Genomic DNA, 10401 nt, shown 5'->3' with positions numbered 1-10401 from the left:
CAACCAGAGGTCAAATCAAATCAAATTTTATTGGTCACATACACATATTTAGCAGATGTTATTGCGGGTGTAGCGAAATGCTTGTGTTCCTAGCTCCAACAGTGCAGTAGTATCTAACAATTCACAATAGTACACACAAATCTCAAAGTAAAAGAATGGAATTAAGAAATATATAAATATTAGATTGAGCAATGTCGGAGTGGCATTGACTAAAATACAGTAGAATAGAATACATTTACATTTTACATTTTAGTCATTTAGCAGACGCTCTTATCCAGAGAGACTTACAGATGAGTAAAGCAGTATGTAAACATTATTAAAGTGACTAGTGTTCCATTATTAAAGTGTGTAATCATTAAGCCAATTATTTTGCGAAACGTTTCGTCTGTTGACAAATTTAGGTAGGTCCCTACTCGTTTCACTTGCTTCCGTTTGGTTCTTAAACGGTAAACGGTTTCCGTAATGAATACACCCTAGGCCTGCTCTGAGAACAGTCTTGGTTTCCACGAATGCTATGCTGCGTCGACTGCAAATTTTCGAGTTTCGATTGGTCTGAACTGTGTGAATCAGTCATATCTGATTGGGTAAACCAGCGTTAGCAACCAAGCCAGAGATACTTATGAGGAGATGGAAAACTCAATTGAAATCGTATTAACGCCCATTGTGTACGTTGCCCATGCGTCGTCAATGTGCCGCGCGGTGCATTCTGTGCGATTCTGGGACAAGGCGATCCTTCCTTCAAGGAGTGAATGGGAGTCAATTTGGCGCTAACAAAAAAAAAACATTAGCGTGAATTACGTAAACAAGAAGTACAACATTACACAACTTCTTTGTAATATCATATAGCTTTGAAATCGTGATATTACGTACTTTCTCGACTCATACCCTCACTTTTAGAAAGCATTGCTTGACGATTAGCTTAGTAACCTCGTTACGCACCATGACAACGTGAACGCGATTGGTCGACAGTCTGCTGGGCAGAGCGTATGCGTTTCTCAAGTCATTTCCCCGGGGTTTGTTATCTCCTCCTTTTCTAATATCTCTGCCCAAACTCAGGGAAGAGTAACTAGGTAGCTAGCTTGCTAACGTTAGCTATATATATTTACTTGGTGCATTGGGTTATTTTAAACCAAAGAGAATCGCCAAGCAGCTAGAAACGGATTTGGATGGGATGTAGTTTTTTGTGTCACGAGGGTGCTTGTTGTGTGGTGTACTGACCGCGGCTGGGAAGTATCACTTGACGCAGTCTGTTTAACAGTACCTAGCCAACGGAATTTGCAATACCAGCATAGACAAATTGGGATGTCAATGAAGCAAGTGCATTGTAAGTTTTTACATGACACTTTTTATTTTCAGAAATGTTGGCATCGAGTCTCATTGGCTATTTCAGTGCTCGCGCTAACTAGCGGACAGCAAAGCATGTTTTGATTAGCTACTGTTAGCTGCTTATTGTTTTATTATTTAGTGTGATCACTGACTGAAATGAAGGAGCGACCAATACATTTCAACTCGTGTTAGTTAAAGCTAGTTAGTTTCTGTAACTAGCTAGCGTGTCTTTTATTTTGCATTGCGCGCTAAAAACTAACAGTTAGAAGTTTGAAAGTAGAAGTTTGCCAATCATTTTAGGTAGATAGCTAACGTTATAGCTAAAGATGGATATAGCTAGCAGGTTGTCTATTCAGTTTGACCTTCACCTGCTCGAAATTTTAGTAAAATAATGTTATATTGGATATTCGGTTTTCTCACGTCAGTAACTATTGAATCAAGGATGCCATGAAAATTGGTCATGGCTAGAAAATGAAAATGTTATCAGGGGAGGATCCTGCGATTAACTTCATTTAAAAATGTTAATTGTTGACAGCCCTAATCATAATACAAAATACAATGCAGAAAAATAAACTAGATGGCATGGGCACTGTTGAGCTTTCACTGGTTGGGTGTGATCCTGGCCTAGATCTTTTGATTTGGTTGGAATGGTGTGGATGCCCCTGAAGAAACTTCCATCAATACTAGCTTCAGTTTTAAATGAAGCGTTGTTCACATTGGCAATTTGAAGTGACTAAAATCCTCTTTTTTTTTGGCATATACGATTAGAATCTGTTCTTTTTCAACAGCCAAAAAGCACATGGAATCGGATATTTTAAGTAACATTTCAAACCACCTTTGTAGGTCGTTTGAAGTCAGATACAAATCTGATTCCTGGCCATATGACTTGTCTGAACAGTAAAATCTGATTTCTTTACCCTCAAGTGATTTTTAGACTTATTTGACATATGTTGTTGCTTGCTAGCTATTCTGTTGACAGTTTGACAAGAACATGTGGTAGCTAACTATCTTGTTAATTGTTTACAAACAAATTAGTGAATGTGCTAGAAAGCTAAACAGCTAGCTAGTTGACTGCTGTGGCTAGCCAAAAAGGACTTGTTTTGTTCTAACACTGATTTTGAACATTCAAAGCAACTGGGAAACGTCCATGGCAGGCTTTGTCCTTGGTAAAGATTGCCACTCCACCACCTTTGGAAGATCCGTCTTGCCGGAAAAGGTTATAACCAGAAAGGTTAACATCAGTGTTCAAAACACTCTTTCTTAACCACGTCTCAGTAATGACCAACACATCTGGATTAGAGCTGTGAACCCACACTTTCAATTGATCCATTTTAGGTAATAAGCTTCTAGTGTTAACGTGCAGAAAACCCAGGCTTTTACGTGATCAGAAATCAGTGAAGCAGATATCAGAGCAGAATTGGGGCTAGCGACAGTAGATGGGCCAGGGTGTACATGCACATTTCCAGATACCATCAGCAGTAATACAATCAAGGTACGGCAGAGGACAGGGAGAGCTCTGCAGTGTTGGCAACAAGATCATATTATACAGCAATTTCATCACGTAACATGAATACAAAGCTGGCGAGAGGTGGTTAGAATAGGATGGGTGGCCAAGAGTCTGTGTAACTAATAGAGTCAGAGTCCCGAGTGTGGGAACAAAGTCTGTCCCACGGTCGGGTAAACAAGCAAGTTCATAGTCAACAAACCACGCAGGAGTCATGAGGCAAATAGCATAAAGCGCAATAAAAAAATATAACGACTTGGATCTAGCCATTGTAAGTTCAGAGTCACTCGCCCCAACAGTGCGTGTGTGCTGGAGGCGAGCGAAAGCTCGGGAGAGAGGGGGGAGTGTGGCGGGGGTACCTGTACCAGACAGGGGGAGACAGGCCAGGGCAGACGGTGTCACACCCACTTGGGAGAAGCTTTTTTCGGGAGGCAGATTCCTTGTAGAACATCCCAGCTAGCTAGCAAGTCTCTGTCCACCGTTTTTTCCACGTGGAAAAGGAGGTCGTTAGCTAGCTATAACTCTTCAGTTCCGGCTAATGGTCCTTTACGACGTCCAAACAAAGTTGTCCTGTGGCTGTTGCATTTTGGAGAATGCGAGGATACCCTCTGCCTATTGGCTACTTAGCTTATTCAAGCCTTTCTCAAAATACAACACTGCCCCTTTAAGAAAAAAGAAAAAAAACTCTTTACCTGACATCGGCTCCGAATTAAGGTTCAACGATGTCTGCAGAAAGATTGGGGTGTCAGCTATGACAATACACACTGACTTTGAAAAAATATATTTTGGTTATTGAACTACAGTAAGTGAAGTGAATTTAAACCCGGTAACGGAATTGCGATTTCAAAATGGGTCCCTGGTCTGTACTACACAGAAATACATAATTATGTTTATGAATGGCATTCTCTTCATGGTGATGTATCCTAAATAGGTACACAAAGGTATAAATATGCAATATCTTCCTTTGCATATTTGGATATTATTCTACACACTGGCTATTATTTTAATGAGCTCTGCCCCCAAACAAGACCAAATTTGGTTGGTCCATACTGGACCAAATCTGAACCAATCGTAGACGTCTGTTTCACAAGTTTGGACATCAAAGTACAGTAGAGTAGAGTTTAATACAGTACATTATAGTGTACTCAACTCTCGTGAACTCTACTGTACTGAACTTTACTCTGTTCTATTCTACTGTGCTGTACTGTTACCCCTCTGTGGGTCCATGGTGGTGACAGGCAGCTCCAGTCCAGTCCAAATGCCTGCTGCAATATGGCAGCTTTGGATTAGCCTAACGGCACAAGCCCCTTCTTTACTGTTTCAGCTGGAAAAAGGCTCCAGGTGGCTAATTATAGACCACATAGACTACACTGGCATTTCTGTTTTTCTACCCTTTTCATATTTTATAATGGGGCCAGTTCAGCATATTTGTACCATTTCTTTCGTGTGAAAGTGTGGTGTGTGACAGGACTATGCCAGAGAGAGAGAGAGAGAGAGACTAAAAATTATATTTGCACTTGTGCTGCTTGTCCCATTTTCTAAATTGGAACCAGAAAGGAACTAAATTAGCCAGGCTCTGTTCTCTTTTCTGTGGTACAATTTAAAACGCCATTGTCCCTCAGGACCATGGTGGCTACATCTGATGAATCCCATTAGCTCAGTGCCAACTTTAATTTACGGTCTAATTCTTCTTCTCGCAAAACTCTGGCCTCACAGCACTCAACTCCTCCGTGTGAAACCCGTGCTCCTCTGAAATGGATATCGATTTTGGTAATAAATTCAGCAGAGTCATTTTGAAAGTTAGTGTTCTTGAGAAGCAGTGCTTTGACACACAATATCTAAGCCGTTTCCATTTAAACAGTGTCGAGATCAACTCGCCTCATTTTTCCTCAATTTGCATTCACGACCTACTAGCTATGCGACAAGCATTGAGCAGTTAGGCCTCACTGTCCTGATGTAGCATTAGGCTATGTGTGCTCATTGGCATTTACAGTTAGCAGCTTTTTGGCACTGGTCCCTTCTTCATTCATGGATCAATGGGACAGTATGGACCCCTAAACCACAGACATACTGTAGTCAGCCTAATGTCACAACAGTAGCCACCGCTGATAGTCCTGTTATTTGACCTGTTGTCAGAGCTCAAGGGCAGGACCTTAGTTTCCAATGTCTGTAACCACAGCAACCGACTTGGAGGTACAGTGCCTTCAGAAGGTATTCACACCCCTTGCCTTTTCCCACATTTTGTTGTGTTAGACTGAATTTAAAATTGATTAAATGTGGATTTATTTTTATCACTGGCTTACACACACAAAAAAAAAGCAGACATTGAATATCCCTTTGAGCATGGTGAAGTTATTAATTACACTTTGTCTGGTGTATTAATACACCCAGTCACTACAAAGATACAGGCATCCTTCCTAACTCAGTTGCCGGAGAGGAAGGAAACCGCTCAGGGATTTCACCTTGAGGCTAATAGTGACTTTGAAACAGTTATAGAGTTTAATGGCTGTTATAGAACACTGAGGATGGATCAACACCATTGTATACTGAACTAAAATATAAACGCAACATGTAAAGTGTTGGTCCCATGTTTCATGAGCTGAAATAAAATATCCCAGAAATGTTCCATACACACAAAAAGCGTATTTATCTCAAATTTGTTTACATCCCTATTATTGAGCATTTCTCCTTTACCAAGATAATCCACCTAATGTGTTGCATATCAATCTGCTGATTAAACAGCATGATCATTACACAGGTGCACTTTGTGTTGGGGATAATAAAAAGCCACTCTTAAATGCAGTTTTGTCACACAACACAATGCCACAGATGTCTCAAGTTGAGGGAGCGTGTAATTGGCATGCTGGCATGCTGACTGCAGGAATTTCCACCAGAGCTGTTGCCAGAGAATGTCATTCTCTACCATAAGCCGTCTCCAATGTTCTTTTAGAGAATTTGGCAGTACGTCCAACTGGCCTCATAACCGCAGACCACGTGTAACCACGCGTGACCAGGACCTCCACATTCGGCTTCTTCACCTGCGGGATCATCTGAGACGAGCAACCCGGACAGCTGATGAAACTGAGGAGTATTTCTGTATGTAATAAAACTCTTTCTGATTGGCTGGGCCTGGGCTCCCCAGTGGGTGGGCCTATGCCCTTCCAGGCCCAGCCAGGGCCTGATGAATTTATATCAATTGACTGATTTCCTTATATGAACTGTAACTCGGTAAAATCATTGAAATTGTTGCATGTTGCGTTTATATTTTTGTTCAGTATAGGTACTCCACAATACTAACCTAATTGACAGAGTGAAAAGAACGAAGCCTGTACAGAATAAAGATATTCCAAAACATGCATCCTGTTTGCAACAAGGCACTAAAGTAATACTGAAAAAAAAAAATGGCTAAGCAATTCACTTTTTGTTCTGAATACCAAGTGTTATGTTTGGTGAAAGTCCAACACATATTTTCAAGCATAGTGGTGGCTGCATCAGGTTATGGGTATGCTTGTAATTGTTAAGGACTGGGGAGTTTTTCAGGATAAAAAAGAAACGGAATGGAGCTAAGCACAGACAAAATCCTAGAGGAAACCCTGGTTCAGTCTGCTTTCCACCAGACACTGGGAGATTAATTCACCTTTCAGCAGGACAATAACCTAAAACAAAAGGCCAAATCTACACTGGAGATGCTTACCAAGAAGACGGTGAATGTTCCTGAGTGGCCGAGTTACAGTTTTGACTTAAATGTGCTTGAAAATCTATGGCAAGACTTGAAAATGGTTGTCTAGCAATGATCAACAACCAATTTTACAGAGCTTGAAGTATTTTGAAAATAATAATGGGCAAATGTTGCACAATCCAGTTGTGGAAAGCTCTTATAGACTTATCCAGAAAGACTCACAGCTATAATCGCTGCCAAAGGTGCTTCTACAAAGTATTGACTCAGGGGTGTGAATACTTATGTCAATTAGATATTTCTGTATTTCATTTTCAATACATTTGCTAAAATTTCTAAAAACATGTTTTCACTTTGTCATTATGGGGTATTGCGTGTAGATGGGTGAGAAGAAAAATCATTTTAATCTATTTTGAATTCAGGCTGTATCACAACAAAATGTGGAATAAGTCAAGGAGTATGAATACTTTCTGAAGGCACTGTATGTCTGTCCTTTGCCTTAGTTATAAAAGCATGGGGTGGTTTGACATGGAATAAAAAACAAACATATGAGAGATGCTACCCTATGCATGTTACAGTACGAAGACAAATGCCTGCAGTGCACGCTGCCAGACAATGTCAGAGAAGGACGTTATAATAATGGCAATGAACAGTCAATGTATTGTGTTGACACAGAATCTGTTATTCCATATAGGATTATAGGATGACTGTATTTAGACATTAAATGTTATCACGCACATAGCCTAGATGTCCCTGCAAGAATCATTATTAGATAATGAGGCGGGTTGGCAGCCTTATCTGGGTAAAACCTTCCCCTGCTGGCGTTTAATTGTTGATTAAATATCAAATGGCTCATTGGCTCTCGTGTTGCTGGGCTCATTGGCTTTTATGGCATCCCTAGGCAGGGCAGGGGGGTAGGACCCGGAGCATGGCTGCTTCTCCTCTAACCATGTCTCAGAGAGCTCAATTTCTCTAAAGCCTTGTTCACACTGCAGGCGTTAATGCTAAAATCAGTTTTTAGTTTTTGAAATCAGTTTTTGAATACTGACTGGCCCAACTGTACCGGGCAGATGGCGTTGTGTGGGCGAGCTGTTTGCTGATGTCAACGTTGTGAACCGAGTGCCCCATGGTGGCGGTGGGGTTATGGTATGGGCAGGCATAAGCTACGGACAACGAACATAATTGCATTTTATCGATGGCAATTTGAATGCACAGAGATACCATGACGAGATCCTGAGGCCCATTGTCGTGCCATTCATCTGCCACCATCACCTCATGTTTCAGCATGATAATGCATGGCCCCTTATCGCAAGGATCTGTACACAATTCCTGGAAGCTAAAAATGTCCCAGTTCTTCCATGGCCTGCATACTTACCAGACATGTCACCCATTGAGCATGTTTGGGATGCTTTGGATCGACGTGTACGACAGCGTGTTCCAGTTTCCGCCAATATCCAACAAATTTGCACAGCCATTGTGGAGTGGGACAACATTCCACAGTCCACGATCAACAGCCTGATCAACTCTTGTGAAGGAGATGTGCTGCGCTGCATGAGGCAAATGGTGGTCACACCAGATACTGACTGTTTTTCTGATCCACGGCCCTAACTTTTTTTTAAAGGTATCTGTGACCAAGATGCATATCTGTATTCCCAGTCATGTGAAATCCATAGATTAGGACCTAATGAATTTATTTCAATTTCCTTATGAACTGTAACTCAGTAAAATCTTTGAAATTGTTGCATGTTGCGTTTATTTTTGTTTAGTGTAGGTCAGTAGTAGGGAAGCCATCCAGGATCTGGCGTCAGATGGCAGCTTATCTCCATAGCGGGTAGTGCCCTTCCTCATTGGTGTCATGGTGTACTGTAGCAGGACGACTGGTCTCCAATTACTGATATTTTAGTTGTATGTATTTTTGCAATGTCATAAGATCCAGGCTAAAATGAAATAACGTGGGGTTTCAGTGACTTGTACAGTATGTCTGTATTTTGACAATTGTCATCTAGCCTAAATCATAGACTGCCTTACTGGCTGGTTTATTTTGAAGCATGTTCATTGTATTTATACTTAAAAAATACAACTGCTTTCGCATTAGGAGAAGAAAATGTTGTTTAGTTTAGCCCTTCTTCCCTCTGACAAGAACGTTCTATTGTTTCCCTGAATCATCTCTGGTTTGTTATATCAGTAGCAGGTCACCTCAGCCTCAGGTCAGCTCACCTGAGACCAATACAGAAGTAGGCCTATTTTGTTTTACATTTAGGCTAATCATTGATGTGTTTAATTATTTTTCTGAGTACCATAGTTTTTGTGTTAGTTAGCCTAGTATGTAAATCTATAGGCCTAATTATTCATGTGAACTATTTTTGTTTGTGTGGTTAATGGTTCACTTGTTGGTGAAATTCAAAAGACCTTTGTCCTTATAAAATTATTTGTTTCTAGGAAACAAACAGCTATCAACATTTCGACATTAGCTAGCCTATAGCCTTTTTGTTAGCAGAAATAGGCTCTAGTCTAGCAGGTCATACTAGCGCATTGGTGCACTTCAACTAACCAAATTTACTTCATTTATTTATTAAAGTAGAAAGTATTGAGATTCTTTCTCATACTTTGGAACCACCTTCATAGAATTTGGATTTCGCACATATAACTTCTTTAAAGCAATGTCTTTGCTTTGGTCAAAAGGAAGTGGGGCTACATGCAGGCTGTGAGTGGCGGCACTAACCACTAGACCACCCAAGTCATATTGCTCACCTCTTGAGGTCTAGATAAAGATAAGAGTGAAGATAAGAGTGCCATAATGCAGTGGTATTACAAAAATGTCAGCGGGGAACCCATTCTTCTTGGCAGAATTTCTTTTCCGCAATAATTTCTTGTGACCCCACCTCAAATCTAATGACACAACCTTAAAATCTGTACATTTTTATTTTTACATCAACAAATAACCTTCAATTCATTCATTACATTTTCTAAATGAAAATAAACAAATAAATTAGGCCTACTCAATAAAATATAATTTTTCTAATTATCTTTCTCAAAAACGTTAGTATATTGTCCCATATAATAATCTGTACTCTTACATTTTGGCGACCCCACTGCAGTTCAGGGTCACGAGCCCGACTTTGAATACCGCTGCCATATAGAATGTTGCGCTTGGTTTCTTTCCTGTATCATTTGGCACACTGTGTGAGCTTCGTACCATAGCTCAGTCTGTCCACTTCAACTAGGCCTAGCCTGATTCTTTCATGACATGCACTACTGCGTCTGCGTTTATCTATTAATGGCTTTGCACTTCTTCTTTCTGTCTATCCCAAATGTTCTTCTCTAATGACTCATCGCCTCTCTCTCTCTCTGTTTAAATCACTGGACAGCTCAGTAACAAAAGAAAACTGGCTTCCCTCATCACGCTTTTCTTGTGAAATAGTCATCCTTCATTGTCACATCTGTTTTCAGTCAATATTGTACATATTACTGTTTTTAGTGCCCCGATGACGCATAAGTGACACATTCGCTGTAAAATAATGCTAATGTTAAACATCCTGGGTTCCTGGAATGGTACTTACCCTTACATGTTGAGCTAGATGTTGATCATTCCTTTTCACTGGTCTGACTAACGAGCCACTAAGTGCCACAGCAAAGCAACACTCTGTGACGTCCATGTGCATCTGGTCACCAGTGAATCATGCTTAAGTGTTTATCAGAGAGGACTAGCCTTGTTTTCACCCAGCTGTGCTCATCTGACAGAAACTGTGATGCTTCCCCAGGCTTGGTTATTTTGTTGTATTAAGATTTGTATATCTGTTTGAATGCAGTGCCAAAAAGCGCGTAATTATAATCAAACTCACATATCTGACATTCCTTGTTTTTCTGCCAGTGATGGGCAACAAAAATAAGGCGT

At 40.5% G+C, this 10401-nt stretch overlaps 1 protein-coding gene across 1 annotated transcript in view; it reads left to right on the top strand.

Moving 5' to 3' along the window:
- The first annotated feature begins 1051 nt into the window (after positions 1–1051).
- LOC121549881 (polypeptide N-acetylgalactosaminyltransferase 11) overlaps positions 1052–10401 on the top strand; it is a 45392-nt gene continuing 36042 nt past the window's right edge. Inside the window, exon 1 of the mRNA XM_041861839.2 lies at positions 1052–1324. The gene's annotated coding sequence lies outside the window, so the exon portion shown is untranslated. The remainder of the gene's footprint in view (positions 1325–10401) is intronic.

The sequence above is a fragment of the Coregonus clupeaformis genome, chromosome 34 (genome assembly GCF_020615455.1).
Source record: "Coregonus clupeaformis isolate EN_2021a chromosome 34, ASM2061545v1, whole genome shotgun sequence".
Lineage (NCBI taxonomy): Eukaryota > Metazoa > Chordata > Actinopteri > Salmoniformes > Salmonidae > Coregonus > Coregonus clupeaformis.
Note: the sequence above shows the minus strand (reverse complement) of the source record. Positions and strands in the feature narration are given on the sequence as shown.